The 24624-nt window shown below is 39.1% G+C and overlaps 1 pseudogene; it reads left to right on the top strand.

Moving 5' to 3' along the window:
• Positions 1-24624, top strand: part of LOC132630450 (uncharacterized) — a 67731-nt pseudogene that overhangs the window by 38561 nt on the left and 4546 nt on the right.

Below are 24624 nucleotides of genomic sequence, written 5' to 3'. Positions count from 1 at the left end.
GTTTAGAGGGTTAATATTGAAAAGCCTTTGCCCCCGTCTTCCCGATGTTGCACAAGTTCCAAGGGATTTCATGAATCCCAAGCATGGCTGACACCGGGGAGGGTTCAAGCTTGATCCATAATGACCAACTAATCTCCCCATAAACGTATTAACTAAAGTATACTGGTCATATACATAAACACACATGACTAAATCAAACACGATATGCTTATAATGTAAGAATCATAAAAAAATCGAACTGACAGCGACATAGCCTGCCTCGCAGATCTGATCCTATACTTCCTAAATCTTTTACGAGGCAGTTCAGGGACAGGGAAGACAATAACCCAACATTCCATAGAATATTCACTAAAGACAGCAGTCCATTAATAACTTAACAACTTAATTAAAACAGTAGACTGCTTTTAGTGAACACATTAACAGCTTCCAAACAAACAGTAAAAAAAAAAGAACTTAAACAAGTGCAGCAGTCCAACCCCTTATACTACTCTTCGAAATAATTCAAATCACGCTAAACAAAACAAACAAACAGACAGATGTGCATCGAAAATAATTCAAATCACGCTGAACAAAACAAACAAACAGGCAGATAGTATGGCTAAGTTTAAGCAGAGGTAGGAGCTTTCTAATTCTATAGTGTTTGAATCTATTTCCTAGCACATTGTTGAAGTGTAAGTCTCATGAAAATCATCAAGGGAAGAGAGTATTTCAAAGTTGAGTAAAGCAAGGATTGAATATACTCTAAGCATGCCAAAGACAGCTTTAAAAACCAAGAGAACATGGATTCTCAAAAAAAAAAAAGAAAAAAAAAAACTGCCGAAATCAAACATTCTAGAGGTCCAGCCTATTTGATCCAAAATCCGATATGCATGTCTAACCCTCGTGAGACACACTCAATTCTATTCAATGAAACTCTTAGCTAAACATATGATATATGATTTGAATCAAATGAAAGGTGCACAATACAGTTAAGTAAGCTGTAAAACTTTAAACATGCATTATTAATCATTCAAGCATACAAATCACCTTTAAACAAACATAGAGATGTATTTGGTCTATACAGAACCCTCCTAAGCTTGTTTAGACTTAACTAACCATAGATGAAACTAAAGTTTGTAAGCACGTTGCCTAAAACATGTAACTGATCATTTACAGAAAGAAACTTACAACAAAACAACTTTAGTTAAGATTGAAGATGGCATGTATATAGCTAGGCAGTTCTGATTAGCAGACCAAACATTCACACTGAACAAACATGATTAATTAAAGCTAAACATGATTAGCCAGTTACTAAAATGTAGACTGATCATTTATATACTAAATAAATATGAGTGAGGATTTAGTATAATACAAACAACAAGACAATCAGCCACAGGGGATTTAACTATATCAAGATGCTTAGCAGGATAAGAACCGAAATCAAACTGAACTAAGCTAACACAACGTGCTTAGTTAAAGTGTATTAATCTAAACTAACCTATCAGGCATCTTTAACTAAAAATCAAACTAAACTAAGGCTAATATACAAACATGTTTCACTACTAAACATACTTATTTAAGCAGGTTAAACCAACTTAACACAGGAACATGCATAATGCTACTAAACTACTAAACTGAAATTAAATCAACTGAAAAACAAACATATTGAACACATAAACACTTATTAAACTGCTAAGGACTGGAATTAAACTAACTAAAGAAGAGTTGTTTACCTTTTTCGAGTGCAGCGAACTGGGTTTTAAGTCTCCGATCTACACTCGAACACTACGAGATCTGAACTCACATACACCCGGATTCGAAGTAATACCAGGGCAAAAGAAAATAGAAAAAAATGATTTAGTATTTTTTTGAATCGATATCAAGAACAATTGTGACTGCTGAAAAACTAATATTTTCTTAGGGGAATTTGGGCGGCTCCAAAGAACTTTTTCTTTAAGTCCCACTAGGGTTTGTATTTATAGATTTAGATTAGGGTTTGGCTGGGATTCAAAATTTTGGGCGGGATTTTTTGGTCAACAACGCCCCACCCCCGATACAAACGTTTGGATTTTGTCGACATTTCAGATGCTTGATCAGAAAAGAAAGAAGCAGACAAAAACCCATTAAAACTTTCATACCCGAAAATAAAAAAAAGAACTGATAAAGGAGATGGATTTGAACTCACAAAGGGATTTGAACTCACAAAGGGCCAAAATCCATTAAAATAGTTTCAGATCAAAAACAGAAAAAGAAAGAATACGACGACTTACCATGGTTGAAATCTGATGGGGAAAGGACGGGTCATTAATTCCTTTCCCCGAAATGGCCGTGCATGGCCTGTATGATCGAAAGAAACTCTGCGATTTTCTGTTTGTGTTGAAGAAGAGAGAGGAAAGAGGAAACGGAGAAAGGAGGCGCGGATGATTTGATTTAGGGTTGAGGGAGGTGAAGTAAATGATATGGGCCGGGTTGGGTTGATGAATTAAAAAAAATGTGGGCTGGGTCCGGTTGTATTTTAAACGGATAGTGGGCTAAGTATGTCACACCCCCAACGAGGAGTATGACAGGCTCCGACCCGTAGGCCGAGAGTCACCTAGCTTAACCGTTACTTGGACATCACATACCATAACTCAAAGAACATTTGCTCGCGGAAAAGAGCCAACATGGAGATATTCGATAATTCAACATATGTGTACATCTGCAGACCGGCAAGGTCGCTACAACATAAAGTATATCGTAAAGCCAACAAGGCTATCAAAAAAATATCAAGAAGCCAAAACAAGGCCGACCAGGCCATACATAATATTTACATATCCCACAATGTCCATGAGCCTCTAAGAGTATACATACGAACATATATTATACTAACAGAAAGTACCAAAAGATAGCAAGCCCGGAGTAGTGGTACTTGCTAACACCGCTGAAGCTGGAAAATTCTACTTCTGTTGCTCCTCGATAACGCTGTCAGAGCCTGCAGCACGAAATGCAGCGTCCCGGGCAATGGGACGTCAGTAAGGATAGAAGTACTAAGTATGTAAGGTAGGAGGGCAACAACATAATTAAGATAAAATGTGACATTAATATAGGCAAAAGAAAACCCAACATCTGGAAGTAGCACAAAATGCAATGCATGATAAAATGATTTGTATGCTTATATATATATATATATATATACATTACAGATAGTATCCATGCCCGGCCGTAAGGCTTGGTGTTATATATGTAAAACCATGCCCGGCTATTAAGGCTCGGTGTTATCTTCATTAGCCCACGTCCGGGCCTCCCGCGTCTGAGGCAATATCATAACATGCCCACTGCGGTGGTGTGCGCATCTAAGCGCCATGCTCGGCCGACTATAGCGCGGCACGGTGTAGTAAAATAGTGCAATACATTTATATATATACAATGCATGAGAAGCCAATAATATGACCTGTGTAGCAAAGTAGTGCCTTACAGTTATTTATATGTATATACCATTGTTGGTCCGAACCGGGAAGGCTGGGCAGGATTACGCTTTCCTTCCGCGATGTGGAAGGAAAGCGCAATGTTCTGAGGCCTCTTGCACAGGACTCCGCTTTCCTTCCGCGATGCGGACGAAAACCGCAAAGTCCTGAGACCTTTTGCTTTCCTTCCGCGATGCGGACGGAAAGCCTGATCCTGGAGCTGATTTTGGATGCGAAGTCAATGATCTGATCTTGGCCTTTTGAAGTGACATAAGGTCGGTAACCTCCGAATAGCTTATGGAATTCGTATCGAGCCAAAGGGAGTAATCGATGACGATGAGTAAAATAATATTTTACGAATCAATCAAATAACAAGACATTAAGATTTAAAATACAAAGCATAAGAATGGAGTGGAATTTGTTATGGAACACTCGTGTTTATATTCTAATTGTATTCGTGCCAAAGAAAGAGAGAAACGAATACCTTACATACCTTATCCGTCAAGCCACCACTTAAAGAGTTCCTTACGCCGAAGCTTGCCCTTCACCCGAACCTATATATCGAGAATCACATCCTTAATCACACTTTCATCATATTTCCATCAACTTATAAGCACTAATTTATGGAAGTCTAATTTGCATATTTCCATCAACTTATAAGCACTAATTTATGGAAGTCTAATTTGGGTTACGAAAATTTGGGCAGCATCTCCCCTATATCATCGACTTCCTCCAAATACCAAAACAACTCCCAAACAATACCAACAACATAAACAACAACATCCTCAATATTATACAATATAATTATATATAGTTTCATTGAAAATTCTCTTCAAACCTCAATCCATAAGCCAACAACATCAACACAACAAACTATAACTTTATTCTTGTAAATATTCCTTAATCAATGTTGATAAAGAAAGAGATTCAATGTTTCATACCTTATATTTTCTAAAGAAGCAAGATCTTCAATATTTACTTGTTCCCAGGCTAACTTCAACCCAAAATGAAATTATAATAGCGTCTACACGTTGTTCGGTCCTCGATTAATATTCCGTTGCATGAAATTCACTCAAAATCCTCACTACTATGTGATATAAGGGCCCTCTTCTTTGCTGAATTTTCTGGAAGGTTTTGGAGAATTGTGATGAAGAAAAATGGGATTTTAACCCCTTTTGTAGTGGCTAGGGTCGGCAGTACTGTAGCGGTGCTGTAGCGGTACTGTAGCATCTCTGTTTTCTGCTTTGTCAGCTCAGTTTGTAACATCTATAATTCTCTACTCCGATGTCCTATCGACGAGCGGTTTGTTGCATTAGAAACTAGACTCGACGAACTTCATTTTAGGATTTTGAAACGCTTTAAAACTCCTAATATACATGGAGATATACCCCTCCAAATTTGACTCGAACTTCTATTTCAAATTTTTTGGCAAACTTATTTTCCTGGATTTGCTTGGTCCCAGAGTCTTCCATAGCTTATTATATGAACTTAAACCCTCATAACCATGAGATAGATGCATACAATCTCCCATATCCTAGGAAATGCTCCTCGTCCAGACTCAAACGACTAACGCCTAATAGATTTCGCGTGCAATACTACGAGGTGTAACAAAGTACAATGGGCTAGTCCGAAAAATGTTTATAAATTGATTGAGGTGGATGGGCTAAAAATATATTTTCTTCTTGTGCTATTTTGGGCTTCTAAATTTGCATAAAAGACCTCTGTCAATTAATTATATATTAACGTGTGCAAAAATATTATTTACTATAAAATATATTTATTACTAAATAAATTTATATGATGTTGTAATAGCCGTGCGATAATATTTTTAAAATTTTAGCAGCAAGTAAATACTATTGCTTAATTGCGTAAAATAAAAATGCGATGCGTGTGTGCATAAGACGGTAAATAGAAAATGTTAAAAGTGATCGCAATGTAAATCATAATAATGGCCAATATGATGACAATAATAATAATAATAATAATAATAATAATAATAATAATAATAATAATAATAATAATAATGTGATATTTGGCACGATATCATGTTTTGTGTCATTTTACATCTTATTCTTATGATTTTATCGATTAATTCATGATGCAATCGTCGTATTTGAACTTATGTCGTTATATTTCATGTGTATAGGTGCGACGATGACAAACGATGGAAAACTGTGCTTAAAGCGATTGAGTTTGGAGCATATGACGAGTAGACGAGGTGACGAGTTGAAGACCACAAAGGACGAACCAAAAGGAAAATAATTCGACTGAAGGGTCCACTTTTCTTCCGCATCGCGTGAAGAAAACGGAGAAGACCAGCCAGGCAATACCATCAGGCGATCCTTCCGCGATGTGGAAGGAAAGCGAGAACCCTCAGTACATTGCACGATCCTTCCGCAATGCGGAAGGAAAGCAGGGTTCTGCGAAAGCTGTCCCGATTCGACTAGGATTTGGTTTACTTATTTTTTGTTTTTACCCTAGCCTATATATAGACGTTTTAATAGCTGAGAACGGTGTGCTGGGATTATTCAAGGACTTGTAAGCCACCGTTCTATTTTCTCTCTCTAGGTTTATTTTCTTTTTCATCTTTTTCAAACCTAGATTATTCATGAATTCTTTTGTCTATGATCGAATCATGAGTAGCTAAACTTCTTAATTCTAGGGTTGTGGCGAAAGACTTGAAAGTTGGTTTGATGACAATTATTATCTATTGATTTTTCATATTTTGGGTTGCTTATTTATTTTTGATCTTAATTGTTTGATTATTTGGCCAATAGTTAGACACTATCTGTGGTGCGTGAATTGGACTTGAGAAAGGGAATTCACGTACGTAATAAGAATAAATAGAGTTTGTTCGATTTAATTGTTTCGCTACTGAGGATAGAGATATACCCTTTAGCCCTACTTAGTTGAATACGGAGAAATAAATGCATTCTTGTTACCTCTGATGACCATAGATATATAGGCATTATAGTAACATCTACAGGCTTGTGAGTAGTTCGAGAGAATATCATAAAGTATAATTAACCCGTCAACTAGTAACCCAGAAAATAAAATAGGTGGAATTGTCTGAAGATCAACTGGATTGTCGAAAGCCATGACCTTAGATCTTTCTCTCATCTGATAATTCTTACGATCTTTGTCAAGATATTCCTAGTCACAAAAACACCCATCACAAATTGTTTACTTTTCAGTTTTAGTTTAGTACAACAAATCTCTTGATTTTCACTTTCTTGAATAGTTTCATTCGAATTTAAATTAGCTTAACAGTAGAATCTAAGTCTCTGTGGGATCGATATCTGAACTTAAGAGTCTATATTGCTTGTACAACCACGTATACTTGCATGTGCGTTTGGGAGAAACAAGTTTTTGGCGCCGTTGCCGGGGACTTAGAAAAATTCATTGTTTTTCTAATTTGAATTTATTTTTTTCTATTCAAGTCTTTACTTTTTCATTGTTCTACTTGTGTTACTTCAAGCTTCTCTGGTTTATGCCAAGCACTAGAAGTTCAGGAAAACCGTTAGTTGATTGTGATCACGAAATCAAAAGAACTTTTCACCGACAGAGACAAATGGCTAACGAAGCAACAAGACTTGCTCTTGAATAGACAGAAAGGGATAGAGCCAGAAACGGCGATGAACAGGGTGAAAGAGCAGCTGCGAGGGCACAAGAACAACCGATTCTTTTATCCAGTTATGCTAGGCCTAGTCTGGCAACTATTGCTAAGGCTATTGTTAGGCCTGACATTACTGGAAATTTTGAGCTAAAAGAAGGAACAGTGCGGCTGGTGCAACATACGTGCCGGTATATGGGTAAGTCTAGTGAAAACCCGCATAAGTACTTGATGCAATTCGTGGAGTTGAGCGAGAATTTCCAATATAGAGATGTTCCCGATGATTATGTGAAGCTGTCCTTATTTTCGTTCTCACTTATTGGCGAAGCGAGGGAATGGTTAACGAATCTACCTGCAGGTTCTATCACTTCTTGGGAGATATTATCAAATAAGTTTATCGACAGGTTCTTCTCACCTAAGAAAACAAAGGAGCTGCGAGGAAGAATTTCTAACTTCACTCAGAGAGATTCCGAATCTCTACCACACGCTTGGGAAAGGTGTAAGGGCTATCTGCAAGATTGCCCCCATCACATGCAGCCAAAGGAGATCATTGGAAACTATTTCGTAGAAGGTCTTAACCATGAATCAAGGGCCCTGTTGAATGCTTCAGATAAAGGTCAGATATTAAACAAAACATATGAAGAGATAGAAAATCTCCTTGTGATAATATCTGAGGGTCATCATGAATATCACGAGACTAGCCGGGGGTTACCACAAAAAGCTTCTGGGGTTCTTAAAGTTGATGATGTTGCAGCTATTCGGGCTGATATAGGTACTCTTACTAATGTGATGTTGAGGGTGTTTCCTCAAGCTCAGCAGATTCAACCAGTTCAACACATTCAGCAGGCAGCATGTGTAAGTTGCGGTGAACCTCATGATTATAACAATTGTCCATTGAATCCAGAGTCCGTCTACTTTGTGGGACAGCAGAATCATGGTATTGGAAATCGGGGAAACTATTATAAAAATAATTACAACACTCCATTTGGGAAGCAGGATTTCCACAAGCCAAACAATTATCAGCAACCTCAAGCTCAGCAAGCTAGCAATTTAGAGGAGATGATGAAGCAGCTCATAGCTCAAAATCAAGTGATGCAGCAGCAAAATCAGAAAATTCAGAGTGAGATGCAGAAATCTATTCACGAGCTTGAGCGTCAGATGGGGCAGATGGCTCTTATGCAGAATGTCAGACCTCCGAGTGCTCTTCCTAGTGATACTGAAAAGAATCCAAAAGAATGCAAGGCAGTCACCTTGAGGAATGGTAGAGACCTAGAAGAAGTGCCGCCGAAAAAGAAGAACATGGCAGAGGCATAACTTATCCCTACTAAGCAAGCTGAACCAAAGCAAACACGCGCAGAGCAACATGTAGAGGAAGTGGTGCGACCACCCCCTCCCTTTCCACAGCGACTTCAGAAACAAGCAGATTCGGCTTGCAAGAAATTACTTGAACTCTTAAAACAAGTATACATCAACATACCTTTGGTAGAGCTTTTGCAAGAAGTCCCAAAATATGCTAAATATATTAAAGATGTGGTTGCGAACAAATGGCATTGGACAGAGTTTGAGACTGCTGCACTTACTGAGTAGTGCAGTTCTAGAGTAAGGAGTAAAATTCCTCCAAAGTTGAAAGATCTGGGCAGCTTCACAATTTCGATTACGATTGGCAACATTGAAGTTGGGCTAGCATTGTGTGATTTGGGTGCTAGTATTAATCTGATGCCCACCTCTGTGTTCCGAACGTTGGTTTTGGGAGAGCCTAGGCCAACCACTATTACGTTGCAGTTGGCTGATCGATCTCTTGCTTATCCTGATGGTATTATTGAGGATGTCCTTGTGAAGGTAGGCCCATTTATTCTACCGGTTGATTTTGTGATACTTGATTATGAGGCAGATAAGAGTGTTCCTCTTATCATGGGGAGAGGATTCTTGGCCACTATTGATGCTGTGATTCGAGTGAAAGAAGGGAAGATGTCTATGACAATTAATGGACAAGAGGCGAATTTTGATGTGTTTAAAGCTACCAGTCTTCCAGCCCATTATGAGGAGTTGAAGATGATTTTCGTGGTGGAACCCGAGCTTACTAATGCCGAGCTAGATCACTTTCTAGCTTCGCGAGTTCCGTTGGAGACAGCTTTGGTGTATGGGGAAGATCTGACAATTGATACAGAAGTGGAGGAGTGTCTTGGCATTCTTGACACTTCATGTTCTTATGTATGAGCAAGTACACCGATTGAGGAGCTAGACAGACCAGATTCATGGAAGAGCTGAAACCATCTATTGAAGAGGCTTTCGTTCTTGAGTTGAAACCATTACCTTCTCACCTTCGCTACGCTTTCTTGGGCAGTGGAGACATATTTCCCGTAATCCTCTCTGCTTATTTGACTGATGTGCAGGTTGAACGTGTGTTACGAGTGCTATGAGATCGAGTCCCAGCCTTTGGGTGGTAGATTGTTGATATTCGAGGTATTAGTAGCTCGTTTTGCATGCACAAAATATTATTGGAGGAAGACAGCAAACCCAGTATTGAGTGCCAGAGGCGATTGAACCCGATCATGAAGGAGGTGGTGAAGAAAGAGGTAATCAAGTGGCTTGACAGCTGCATTATTTATCCCATCTCTAACAGCAATTGGGTGAGTCCTGTACAATGTGTCCCCAAGAAAGGGGGCACGACTGTAGTGGAAAACGAGAAGAATGAATTGGTGCCTCAACAAACTGTTACGGGTTGGAGGATATGTATTGACTATCGCAAGTTGAACAATGCCACCAGAAAAGATCACTTTTCTTTGCCCTTCATGGATTAGATGCTCAACAGATTGGCTGGGCACGATTATTATTGCTTTTTAGATGGTTATTCGGGTTACAACCAGATCATGATTGCACCTGAGGATTAAGAGAAGACCACATTCATATGTCCATATGGTACGTTTGCATTCCGGAGGATGCCTTTCGGTTTGTGCAATGCTCCAGGTACTTTCCAGTGATGCATGATGACTATTTTCACCGATATGGTGGAAAATTATGTGGAGGTATTTATGGACGACTTCTCTGTTTTAGGAGATTCTTTTGATGACTGTTTAAATCATCTTGATTCCGTGTTAGCTCGTTGTGATGAAACGAAATGGTACTTAACTGGGAAAAATGTTATTTCATGGTTCGAGAGGGAATCGTTCTTGGGCACAAGATATCGAGCAAGGGAAGAGAGGTTGACAAGGTGAAGATTGAAGCAATTGAAAGATTTCCATCACCCGTTTCAGTTCGGGGAGTGCGCAATTTTCTTGGGCATGCAGGATTCTATCGACGGTTTATCAAAGACTTCTCTAAAGTTGCTAATCCAATGTGCAAGCTTTTAGAGAAAGATGTGAAGTTTGTGTTTAATGAAGCCTGTTTGATGGATTTTGATGAGCTGAAATGAAGGTTAGTGTCGGCTCCTATTATCATAGTACCCGATTGGTCTCTGTCGTTTATTTTGATGTGTGATGCAAGTGATTTTGCTGTGGGGGCTATCCTTGGTCAGAAAAGGGACAAGATTTTTCATCCTATTTACTATGCCAGCAAGACACTTGATGCAACCCAGATGAAATATACTGTCACGGAGAAGGAGCTATTGGCGGTTGTCTACGCCTTTGACAAATTCCGATCATATCTTGTGGGCACGAAGGCGATTGTCTATACTGATCACACTGCAGTTCGTTATTTGTTTGCAAAGAAGGATGCAAATCCTAGGCTTATTCGTTGGGTGTGCTGCTGCAAGAGTTTGACATCGAGATTCTTGATCGAAAGGGCACAAAAAATTAGGTAGCAGATCACTTATCGAGATTAGAAGATCGAGAACATGTGGATGAAGCAGTGGCGATTAAAGAGACTTTTCCTAACGAACAACTCTTTTCTCTTCAATCAGCTGGGGTGCCATGATATGCAGACATGGTGAACTTTATAGTAAGTGAGATTTACCCCCTGGTGCTAATCACGAGAAGAAAAAGCGGATTTTGCATGACAGTCGTTTCTATGTGTGGGATGAGCCCTATCTCTATCGGTTGGCACAGATCAGCTGATCAGAAGGTGTGTTCCAGAGGAAGAGGTCTCAGCGATTCTCGAAAGGTGTCACTCATCACCCTATGGAGGACATCATGCCAGTGACAGAACAGCTACAAAGGTACTTCAGTCCGGGTTCTACTGGCTAACTTTGTTTAAAGATGCTCATGAATTTGTGCGAGCATGTGATAGCTGCTAGAGAACCGAAAATATCTCCAAGCGTCATGAAATGCCTTTGAAGGGCATCTTAGAAATCGAGTTATTTGATGTGTGGGGTATTGACTTCATGGGTCCCTTCATACCATCCACGGGGAATGAGTACATATTGGTTGCTGTAGACTATGTCTCGAAGTGGGTGGAAGCCATTGCACTTCCCACCAATGATGCTAGTGTGGTGGCACAATTTCTGAAAAAGAACATTTTCACAAGGTTTGGGTCCCCTCGGACCATCATCAGTGATCAAGGTACTCACTTTTGCAATCGGCTCTTTGATAAATTGCTGCTCAAGTATGGGGTGAAACACAAGATAGCGACTGCTTATCATCCTCAGACGAGTGGTCAAGTGGAGGTATCGAACAGAGAAATCAAGAGGATTTTGGAGAAGACTGTGAGCGTAAGTAGGAAAGATTGGTCATTGAAACTTGATGATGCTCTGTGGGCATACAGAATAGCTTACAAAACTCCGATTGGCACATCTCCCTATAAGCTCGTCTTTGATAAGGCATGTCATCTACCAGTTGAGCTTGAGCATAGAGCATATTGGACGATTAAGAAGCTGAATCTAGACATGGTTCAAGCTGGAGAAAAGAGACTATTGCAGCTGCACGAGTTGGAGTAATTTCGCTATCATGCTTATGAAAACGCGAAAATGTATGAGGAGCGAACTAAGAGAATTCATGACAGGCGCATCCAATTTCGTGACTTTGAGCCTAGGCAGTTAGTCTTGCTGTATAACTCTAGGCTGAAGATCTTCGGTGGAAAGTTGAAGAGTAAGTGGTCTGGGCCATTCGAGGTAGTTCGTGTGACTGCACATGGAGCAGTAGAGCTAAAGAAACCCAACTCGGATGAGACATTCTTGGTGAACGGGCAAAGAGTCAAGAATTACTACGGGGAGGCCACTGACCGCGTGAGGTCCTCCATTGATCTAGAAGAGGCTTGAGGAGAGCCTACGTCGTGCCGCGACGTTAAATCAGGCGCTTTTCGGGAGGCACCCCGTGTAAAAAAAAAGTGTCGTGCCACGACCTTAACTAAGGCGCTTGTTGGGAGGCAACCCAACTTTTTGTATGATATAGGTCACGTTTGTTCATGTTGCAGGAATTGGGCGGAAAGAAGAAAAATACAAAGTGCCCAGTGATTTGCACATCGGTTCCGCGATGTGGACCGATCGCGCATGAAAAATCAGAAACCTTCAGTGATTTGCGCATCGATCCCGCGATGCGGACCGATCGCATAAAGTATTGAAGCCTTGCGCTTTCTTTCCGCGATGCGGATGGATCGTGCGGGTAGACCCGGTTTGTATTTTCTTTCTCTTATTTATGTTATATCCGTGCCCCTCCTCTCATTCACGTCCTAAAACATTCCCCCAACTCACACCCATTCCCTCTCATACAAAAACTCCCCATCCCCATTCCCTCTCTCACAAAAATAACGTCAAGTTGCTCCAATCCATCCCCCATTAACATCACAAGGTAATTGGGTTCATCTTCCATTTTTTTCCTTTTTCCCATGTTATTGATGGTTGTAGTTATAAGGTAGGGATATGGGTATGGGCGAATCTTGGGCGGGGATTGGTATTTCTTGTGTGGTATGAGTGCGTATGGTTAGAATGTGACTCCTATTGCACAAGGGAGGGTTTCCAAACCCACCATTGTTGCCAAGAGTTAAGGGACGATTTTAGGCCCACAAGGTGTTCAATAAAAGTCCTAAACCAAGTTTTTGTGGAAATTATGAAGTCTTGAGTAGAAATGGAACATTAACCAAGCATAGGAACCCTTGTGCATCTCCTCTCACCATAAAATTCGAATTGTGAAGGAGAATTGTGATTTTTTATCCCAAGCCCTACAACATGAAATAACTTACTTTGTTTTTGTTTGCTTTGTCATGTAGGAGTAGTTAACTTCATCAATTTTTATTTTCGTAATGTAGTTTGAAGTAAGTGTGGGGTTGCGCCACGACCTCCTTAGTTACTGACCTGTACTTCTCATTTGGTAATGCGTTGTTTTGCAGGCAAAATGGTTCACGCCAAGTCCAAGGGCAAATCTGTCGCCTCCTCCTCCCAAGGCACAAAAAGAGGGAGAGCACAAAACCCGTCCAAAGCGACAAAAGGGCAAACATCCGGAAAGGGCAAGCATCCCGTGGTTGGCATTCCTCCGGCATCTAAAAGGACGCCTCGCCCCCATCTCTCTGGGGACGGGGAAGAGTGGTATTCGGGGTTTGGCACCTCGAAGGGATATAGTCATGAGCGAGCGATCAGTCGAGTCCCTTTGAAGCAGAATTTTCGGGATATCTACAACCGCATAGTCGCCATGGGATGGACGCCTGTGTTTGAACAACCGGGGCCAGTGAACATTGATTGGGTCATGGAACTTTACGCTAGCATGCCAATTCGCGGGATTCCTGATTCTGTATTCGTTTGAAAAAATTGGGTACGATTGATGGCATCGACTTTGTGCGGGGCAATTGGAGTCCCGGATGTGCCTATTGAACCACTGCTAGAATTCATCAGAAGGCCCGATTATAGGGCTATCCGGGAAACTGTTTGTGGAGCCAACTCCAAAGCTCAATGGGCACGATACTCAGGGCCTCATCGGAAGCATCGGAGCATGAGCATGAGTAATTTTTGTAGAGAAGCCCGAGTTTGGTTGCGCCTTCTAAATGCTAGGATCATGCCACTTGATCACTTCTCAGAGGTATAAAAGGAGAGAGTGTGCATAGTGTATTTCTTGATGACAGGGCAGCCGGTGAACATTGGGCATTGGATGATGCAGGAAATTCGAAGAGTGCAGGCTAAGAAGTCTAAAAGGCTGAGTTATGGAAACACTCTCACTTCCTACTTAATGAGGCTCGACGAGGAGTTGGCATAATCTACTGATAGAGTACTTGAGGCGCCCATTGACTCACTCGATATCTCAAATGTCATGGCCCCAGCGAGTGCGTCCAGACATCATTTGACTCTAGCAGAGGAGAGGTCCGCCCAATCCACTATACTAGCCCAGCTTTACACGGGGATGATGGTTGCGAGTGAGCACTTTAACATTGATCTCTCAAGGGTCTTTATTCAACACTCCACATTCTCGGGCACTTGTGGGCGAGCTGTCTCAGTTACCTGCGGATGAGGACGAAAACTCGGTTGATCGAGTATTGGCTGCATTCGAAGAAGGGGAGGAGGTCGAGTCGCTTATGCAAGACGACGATAATGAAAAAGAAGAGGACACCGATCCAGATGACGGCGAGGCTGATGATGAGGACGACTAGGCCTTAGTGGGCCCCAGGGAGTATTTCTTACCTTACTTGCGCTTTGTTTTCAAATATATATGCATTGAGGGCATTGCATAATTTTAAGTGTGGGGTGGTAAAATACGTCTCTGGCTTGTAACAACATGTTTTGAGGTTGCGGGTGATGATTAGTATGCCTTAGGATTTTTTTTTTTTGTAGTTTTGCATCTTAGTGTCGAAAAGAGAAAAAAATAGAAAAAGTTGAAAAAAAAAGTCAAAAAGATTTTATTTTCCTTATTTTTCTTTGATAACTTCTTAAGTCCCTCGTTGGTAGGCATTCATCATCCACCCATTTTGGTTTTCTTATGGCCTCGATTCTTTCCCGAGGGGGGGCCTTTGAACCGGGCGTAGGTAGATTTTTCTTTTATAGTCATAGAAAGGGTGTTTCCTGATGACGGGTGAATGACAACCTACTTGAGGGAAAATTAGTCCTTAGGATAGGTATATTCAAATGCTAGGTGCACGGGTTAGGTGAAGTATTAGCATATGAGTGATCTTGAATTTTTTGTGAAAGCATGCCGCGAAATTGTATCACTTTTCTTGAAAGCACTTGAAAATGATTTTTGTTTGACTCGTATGACCCACTTGGCATTGTTGATTTTCATTGTTGTTTGATTCGAGGGACAACCGGATCCCTCTTGCGTTGATTGTGTGCCATGTGTAAGTAAGGTTTTGTATTTGAATCCATGTTTGATATTGACGTCTAGAACTTGCCCTGTGTGTTCACAAAGCCTAAAATGAAGTTCGGTTGAGCCCAGAAAATGATAGAGACGTTTCTTTGATTAGTTACTAAAAAGCCTAAAAAGTTAACCTACCAACTCGCAAATAGCACCCTAGTTAACCCTTTTGAGCCTTTAGCCTTTTCTTTGATAGCAGTTAATTAGCCTTTACCCCTTCATTTTATAAAACTTGATTTTTGATCCAAACACTCCATGAGCACTTTAATCATTTACATGTATAATGGGAATTGGGATGTGAAATAAAAAGGGGAAGTGGTTGTTAATTGTAATCTAGGAAGACAATGGGAGCACCGAATGAAAAGAACTAATTCACTTGTTAGTTGGGAATTGAAAAACAAAAGAGAAAGAAATCTGAAAAAAGACAGAAAAAATGTAGCGAAAAAGTTCCCCTTCTAACTTGTGTGACTTTTAAAAAGAGTGGTGCTTGAACAAAGAAAATGGGTGAATTGGGAGAAATTTAAAGGTTGGGTGGTGATGAATAAGGGCTAATGAAGAAATTGTGCAAGAATAATAAAAGTATATGTATTAAAGTGCTTAGGGAGGTTAGTCACTATTATCCAAATAATTCCTACCCGTCCCTTAGCCTACATTACAACCCTCGAAGTCCTACTTGATTCTAGGTTCATCTCACTTACATTAGTAGAGTGGTTACACTACGGGCAAGCCTATGGTATGTCGTATTTTACATGTGATATTCTTTGTGAGAGTGAGCGTACTTATTAATTTTGGGTCCATTGATTTAAACATATGCGATTCTTGAGAGATATGGACTACTTTATTTTGGTGAGGCCACATAATTGGCAATAGAGTGGTGACGTGTTGGCTTCTTGATCATAAGGTTGCTTACATGTTTTAAAGTGGCGTCGTTGGGTCAATTGGTTTAAAAGTGAAGTGTTTTTTTTTTTCCAGAAAGGTGGTCCTTGGTGCCAAACATTGAAAGTTTTAAATCTTTGGCATGGCTTTCGCAACTTGGGTCATTGTTTTGGTATTGAAAATCTTTCTTTAGAGATAGCCATACTAGCCGAATCCCATTGCAGACCTGTTTGAATGAGTGGAACTAGAAGTATAGTCTAGTGTTGGTTTGTGTTTGCTCGGGGGCGAGCAAAGTCTAAGTGGGGGGTGGTGATATTTGGCACAAATATCATGTTTTGTGTCATTTTACATCCTATTCTTATGACTTTTATCGATTAATTCATGATGCAATCGTCATATTTGAACTTATGTCGTTATATTTCATGTGTATAGGTGCGACGATGACAAACGATGGAAAACTGTGCTTAAAGAGATTGAGTTTGGAGCATATGACGAGTAGACGAGGTGACGAGTCAAAGACCACAAAGGACGAACCAAAAGGAAAATAATTTGACTGAAGGGTCCACTTTTCTTCCGCATCGCGTGAAGAAAACGAACAAGACCAGCCAGGCAATACCATCAGGCGATCCTTCCGCGATGCGGAAGGAAAGCGAGAACCCTCAGTACATTGCGCGATCCTTCCGCGATGCGGAAGGAAAGCGGGGTTCTGCGAAAGCTGTCCCGATTCGACTAGGATTTGGTTTACTTATTTTTAGTTTTTACCCTAGCCTATATATAGAAGTTTTAATAGCTGAGAACGGTGTGCTGGGATTATTCAAGGACTTGTAAGCCACCGTTCTATTTTCTCTCTCTAGGTTTATTTTCTTTTTCATCTTTTTCAACCCTAGATTATTCATGAATTTTTTTGTTTATGATCGAATCATGAGTAGCTAAACTTCTTAATTCTTGGGTTGTGGCGAAAGACTTGAAAGTTGGTTTGATGACAATTATTATCTATTGATTTTCCATATTTTGGGTTGCTTATTATTCTTGATCTTAATCTGGCCAATAGTTAGACACTATCTGTGGTGCGCGAATTGGACTTGAGAAAGGGAATTCACGTACGTACTAAGAATAAATAGAGTTTGTTCGATTTAATCGTTTCGCTACTGAGGATAGAGATATACTCTTTAGCCCTACTTAGTTGAATACAGAGAAATAAATGTGTTCTTGTTACCTTTGATGACCATAGAGATATAGGCGTTATAGTAACATCTATAGGCTTGTGAGTAGTTCGAGAGAATATCATAAAGTATAATTAACCCGTCAACTAGTAACCCAGGAAATAAAATAGGTGGAATTGTCTGAAGATCAACTGGATTGTCGAAAGCCATGACCCTAGATCTTTCTCTCATCTGATAATTCTTACGATCTTTGTCAAGATATTCCCAGTCACAAAAACACCCATCACAAATTATTGACTTTTCAGTTTTAGTTTAATACAACAAACCTCTTGATTTTCACTTTCTTGAATTGTTTCATTCGAATTTAAATTAGCTTAACAGTAGAATCTAAGTCTCTGTGGGATCGATATCTGGACTTAACAGTCTACATTACTTGTATGACCACTAATACTTGCGTGTGCGTTTGGGAGCAACATAATGATAAAGATAACGATAATAACAGTAATAATGATAATAGGCAATGGCCATAATTGGATAATAAATGGCGGTATTAATAGAAAACTAATTAAAATTGTGGAAAAGTATAAAGGACTATTAAAAATATTAGAAATGCCAATAAATATTTTTTGGAAGGAAGGCGGGACAAAATTGGGTGTCAACAACCTTGTGCTAGGGCTTGGGAGTATGAAAAATAGAATAAAAAGGCTGAACAGGGGTATTTATACTTAACTGTGTCGGGCTATTATACGGTCAACTTATACGGTCCGTATTTAACAATGATTAAATTTCCAGAAATTGAAAATTTCCCATTTGAGTTTCACTACTATAAATACGGTCCGTATAATATTATACGGACACAAGTATGGTCCGTATAACTTTAGACCCTTGGCAGAAACTGGGATTTTGCCACCTGCGAAACACAGACTGGTTATACGGGCCGTATAAAGTTATATGGTCTGTATAACTGGTCGTATAATTGAATTTTGCTGAACTGAGACGAATTTATTTCCCACACTTCTCATTTGGTCTTTTAAGTCTCAAATCACGAATATAGCCTAGTTTAAAGGTACAGGGTGTTACAAATATTGTCATTTCCATAGGAATAAGGTTTTTTACTTTGTAGTGTTTTAACGCCTTGTTTTGTGCGCATTTGAAGTTATCAATGAAAATTCATCTTTTATGTCTTTTAGTATAGCTTTAGTTTAGCTTAGTTTTAGCTAGATTTCTTACCCAAATTCTAAATCATACTTTGACCATGGACATTGAAAGGATTTTCTCACCATGTAGTTATGATAAAGTACAATTTAAATTATTGAACACTATATTCTCAAAAGTATCCAATGAAATAAAATAAAAAAAGAATAGCTCTTATATCATGCATTTATTTAAAAATAAAAAATAAATTCTTCTTTAACTTTCAAGTACTTTTTATTGTGATTTCAGTTTTTAGAAATTTGTAGAACATGTCGAACTACTAATTTAGTAACTTAATGCCAAAGCGGAGAAAGAGTAATTATAAATTTAATTTTTAATGTAATATTAGGCCCGCCCGGACTTAGCATGGGCCAAGTGACACTAATATATTAGATACCCAGAAAATTAATCAATTAGTTAAGGCACGAATAAATTGATTCACGCATTATGATTATGAAAAAAATACTATAAATAAAAGCATACAAAAGAAAACTCAATTAGAGTTTAAACCTTAGTCTACCCGTTTCAACTATAACAACATCTAACATACTCAGTGAAATCTCATAAAGTGAAAAATAGAATATACACAGATCTCAGACCTTACCTACGTTAATCTAGTCTATTAATCTAATCAATGGTGAATGGTTACCTGAGGTACGAGGCGGCGATGTCGTTTGAAGTTAATAGTATCTGGAGAATCAAATATCGCGTATGACAGGTTAGGCATACACCTGGTAGCTGCGGCGTTAGAGAAAATTTGTGTATGGCATGTGAGGCAAGGTGTTTAATACGATATACAATTTAGCCTAAGTTCTATTCTTTATAATTTAGTCCTAATTTTCTATTTTATTTCATTGACACCCTACTTTAGTTTTAACTTGTAGCATTTTAATGCCTTATTTTGTACGCGTTTGAAATTATCAATGAAAATACATCTTTTAGCTCTTTTAATATAACTTTAGTTTAGTTTAGTTTTAGCTAAGATTTCTTGCCCAAATTCTAAATTATACTCTGATCATATTGAAAGTCGTTATTACCGACGATGGAGCTGCAAATCTATGGCATAATTATGGTGGGAATGCAACCTATTAAGCTGACAATCGTTATGGTAACAGCGGATATGGAGCTTGCTATACTGGGTATCAGCAGCAGTTCAAACAAAGATATCCTTTAATTTCAGCTCACACCATCATCCTTGCAAGCCGCGAGCTGCCAATCTACCCCTTATCTTCGCATCCTCGAATTTTCAGAGAGCCGGCATGGTTTCCGAAGGCGCGAGTGCTATGAATTTCTACTATGACAACAACCCAACTTCCTTCTCCGGCACAAATATCCTCCTAGTAGCACGACCATAACTGATTCTTACCCAATTGGTTATCCGATTGATGAAGTGATCCCGATGGTTATCAACGATAACACCTCCCTTCATACAGATGAAATACTAAACGATGTTTTTATCACCGACAATCTCATTAAATCTGCTATTTCGGAATATGAGCTATCAAAAGAGGAAAAACATTCGTCAAGTGGTTTGATGAAATGCCAATAAGAGAGGTAGCTGGCCCTTTGCATTCGAAAGTGGAGAAACATTCCTCTCTCCCGAGCACAAGATGTTTGATGAGAAAGGTAGCTGGCCCTTTCAGCACATTAACTCCTGAAGTGAAGTCTCTTGAGCTACAACCAGAATTGAAAGAGAGCTTAATGACCTTGATTTACAAGTTGAGTCCATGAATTCTGGTAGTAGTAGCACATTCGATTGCTGTCACCAATCTACTACCTATAGGGAGATCATTTGAGGAGGAGACTCGTTGTGGATGAACTCACGAAAAATGGAGAGCAAAATGTTTATGGGTTCTTCACCTCTTGCTATGTATACCAAAATAGATATTCTAGAAGAAGAGCATATGGTGTTTGATGAAATGCTAACTAGTGAGGCAGTGAGCTATGTTGACAAACTAGATGTTTGTGGAGATTTCGTGGAAACTGAGAAGCAATGGGTGACAATACATGTTCCGTTGTTGAGAAGGTCAAAGATGTGTTAAATTGCATTGAGACCAGATATTGTGTTACATCTTCAATAGGGGAAGTCCAAGCTCAGAGATACAGTGGTGGAGGAGCTCATCTGGTCATAAATTCTTCAGGGAAGAATCATTATAAAATTGGCCAACTGGAGAATATGAGAACGGAAGACACCAGACCAGAATCAAAGAGTTTTGGTATACTACAAGTCTCACAAGAGGAAGATAGATCTGGAGAAGTTGAACCTCTAAAAGGGCAAGAGTGTCCTGCTCTCAAGATGCTGTTGGAGCCAGTAATGAATTCATCTACTAGGGATGGATTTGATTTGGAGAGTCGAAATGTTGACAATGCTTACAGATTCAATATTGATAACAAGACTGAACATTCACCATTATCAATTATAATTCGGCAAGCTCAAAACTATCTTGCTACTAATGGTGTTACTGATGGCGCATATAACGCAGTCACGAAGTCTAGCAAGGTACATTCTCTTGTTAAGTTAGTAAGGGAAGAGTGGCTATTTTTGCATAGTAGTTTAATAGCTTTTGCTCTTGGTGATATGTTGGGAAGGGAAGTTGACAGTAGCTTGTTAGGCCTGCTAGGCTGTGGTGACTGTAATGTTGACTTTGTTGATTGGCTTCATGATCTTAGGGAGTTGAGACCTTTATATTTCACTTTGTTCAGTTGCATTAGGATGGTTTCTCAAGAAAATGCTCAATCTATGGAAATAAATTTAAGAGATGATTCATCTGTTGTTAATGCAGCAATAACCATGTGCTCCAGTTGTATGATATTGAATGCAACTTACATGGTTTTTGAAAAGTTAAACGAAAAGGTGATGCATTTGGTTTTAATTGTTTCCCATGGAAATAGTGCAACATCAGCAAGTAGGGGTGCAACCAGTGGTTGTGACAGAGGTGGTGCTGAGATTGTTATGATTCGTATTCTTTCACGTGTTGTGGGTTATGTTGCTGAGATTAATGTTGTTGTAATCGCGGAGGTAGAATTGCTTCATTCTGCGAGTGATTCCATGAGAGAGCATTTTACCTCTTATGCAAGAGTTTCCAGGTGGTGGAACTTATGAGACTTTGTCACATACTCGATTTCAGTCAGTTTATAGCTCAAATTTGAATACATGAAGCATGATCTTGCTGGACTTCCTGCTGCACCTGGGATCAATAATGGGAGCTCTCTTCTTTCCAAAACCATGATGCTCCGCAATACTAATTATAGGTTGTTGATCACAAGGACGTCATGTCTGAATAATCTTCATGAACTTTGGGCACTTCAGAACTTTTTGTTGCTTGAGATCTTTAGCTCAGTCGAGACATTCTATGAGTGGTTTCAAATTTCTGGTGAGAATGACCAGCGGAAGGTGGGCTGGCAGATTTGTATGATCCTGCATTCATTTCTTCTCAGGAGATTCGAGTCCGATGTTGAGAAAGGTTTGCCTCCAAAGATGGAAACAATTATCGATATCGGTATGTGCCAAATTCAGAAACATTACTGTAGGGCTCTATTGTAGAAAAATCTTGAGGTTAATTTTAGAGGAGAGCAGACGCGCCTTGCTAGTCCAAAAATGTTGTAATTCTCCGCATAATTCTCCATATAAAACGGGATTGTATCTCCTAGCAATTGCTGGGAAAATGGTTCTTCTCAACAAGTTGTTTACTAAGTTGGAGGAATATAGCTAGAGAGGTTTTATGTTTTCACATATGACATGTTTACTGCACATCCTTACAAACTACCTGATGTACAGTAGTCACAATGGTTGTCGGATTGATGGAGACACTGGGGGCACACTCCAATGCTAACTGTAATTCAAGATGAAGCTGTACATGCCAATCATTCAGTACAGAAGGTTATTGGAGTTGATTCTCTTGTTGCAACTATGGTAAGTCATACAGTGGTTTTTGTTATGAAGATGATGGTTCTCTTAGTCTCAAGTACTCACATGAGATTTTGCCAACTTCTTTCCATTTAAAAGTAATTGGCATCCTAGATTACTTTGAGGTGTTCAGTGGTGAAAAGTCGCACAAGGTGTATGAAATGTTTCCTATTCAGTTGAGTTCAAGGCCATTGGACTCTTCTTTTGCAAATGAACTATTGATGCCGACACAGAATCATACTATGCCTACAGTGAAGAAAATGAACATTGATTCAAGGACATGAACTTTTATATACAACAACTCTACACAGTTTTCATTTGATCCCGGTGGCATTCAACACCCTTGAGGACAAGGGTGATTTTAAGGCGGGAGATCTGATACGATATGCAATTTACTCTAAGTTCTATTCTTTACGGTTTATTTCTAATTTTCTATTTTATTTCTTTGGCACCCTACTTTAGTTTAGTGAAGGATAATATTGTCATTTCTATAGGAACAGGGTTTCTTACTTTGTAGTGTTTTAATGCCTTGTTTTGTACACATTTGAAGTTATCAATGAAAATCCATTTTTTAACTCTTTTAGCATAGCTTTAGTTTAGCTTAGTTTTAGCTAGATTTCTTACCCAAATTCTAACTTGTATCAGTGTTTGGACCAAAACTCTAGCTTTGTCATCTAACTCGAAAAAAGGACCTTCCTTTGCCGCTACTTCAACTGCTTCCTCTTCTTCATCATCCCATGTAAATCTCTCTTTCCTTCCTTTTTTTTTGTTGTACTTGTTATTTATAATGTCAGAGACAACTAAGTGGAGGATGGAAGACGTGAGACCGACCAAAGGTGAGCTCTAACACTTTTAAAACTCACGCTATTTTATTTGAACCTCGAAGCTGTCTAAGTCTTGTAAGACTCCGTGGTCATGGTATGGAGGGAGGATTTCGTAGCATCAGAGGCGGACCTAGGATTTTAAGATAGTGGGGGCACCATTATCTTAACATTAATACCCAAAAAAAAAATAAAAAAAAATCAATGACGACTGAAGGATAATATTCCGTCGGCCCAGTCACTAATAGCGTATGAGTAGCGAAAATACAAGTATATAGGCCAAATATAATTTTTAAATAATAAATAAAATTTAACACAGTGAAGTAAATGAAAGAATAGCGTAGTGGCTAAGGCTTTGCAAAATGTTTTAACTGCAGGTTTGAAACTTGACAGAGCTCATTTGTGCTTTTATTGTTTTCCTAAAAATAGGCGAAAAAAATATTCTAATTAAAGTTACACTGGGGTTCGATCCTAGGTCACGTGTAAGGAAAACAACAATAGTAACCCACGCGCCACAGACACACCTTCATTTGTTGGAATGCACAATTAAATATATAGTAGTTTTTCAAGGTATATACACAAATATACACATAATTTTTTCCGAAGTTAACGAGTGCCCGTGCACTCCGACCATTCCATGTGGGTCTGCCCTTGTGTAGCGCAATACCACTATCCTCAAAAGATAGAATTCCTAATAGGTTTTATTCATCTTTATCCTATGATTTTTATGAATATTGGGAACATTTAAGAAGTAGCATTGATTCTGTTAGATGGAAAGAGATTTTTCCTGGTTCTATCTGGGGGGGGGGGGGGGGGGGGGGTTTCGGTTCTTCGCTTCGGTTTTCTCAAACTTCGATTTGGTTTTTTAGTTTCGATTTTTTGAAAGTGGACACAAAACATCGCACCAAACTTATTCGGTTTAATTCGGTTTTTTAAAATTCGGTTCGGTTCGGTTTCGGTTTTTCTAGCTTAAGCACCAACAAGACACTGCATAAAAAAATATACATCTATTCATAGATTTTAGCGTGCATGAAGTTCATGTCACATATTAGTGTTGAATTATGAGTTTACAAGATGAGAAATAGTAACTTTGCTTTAATAAGATGCCCTTGAATTGCACAATAGTTTCTATTCCATAAAGCTATGGCATGGAAATTTAATGCATCAGCTTCATAAACTTCTTGAAAATCATTTTACAAAATGAAGCTGCAGACAACCAAGATTAAAATGAAATTTCTGGAACATCACGCTTACAATTCTATTAGTAATGTTTGATGATAATAAATACTTATGAAACATGAAATATTTGTATAACAGGCAGCAATAGTCTTACAAACTAGGGGTCGGCATTTGGTTCTTCGGTTTTTCGGTTCGGTTTTCTCAAATTTCAGTTCATTTTTTTTTTTAATTTTGGTATTTTGAAA

The sequence above is a fragment of the Lycium barbarum genome, chromosome 3, assembly GCF_019175385.1.
Source record: "Lycium barbarum isolate Lr01 chromosome 3, ASM1917538v2, whole genome shotgun sequence".
Taxonomy (NCBI): Eukaryota; Viridiplantae; Streptophyta; class Magnoliopsida; order Solanales; family Solanaceae; genus Lycium; species Lycium barbarum.
This window is presented reverse-complemented; position numbering and strand designations above follow the sequence as displayed.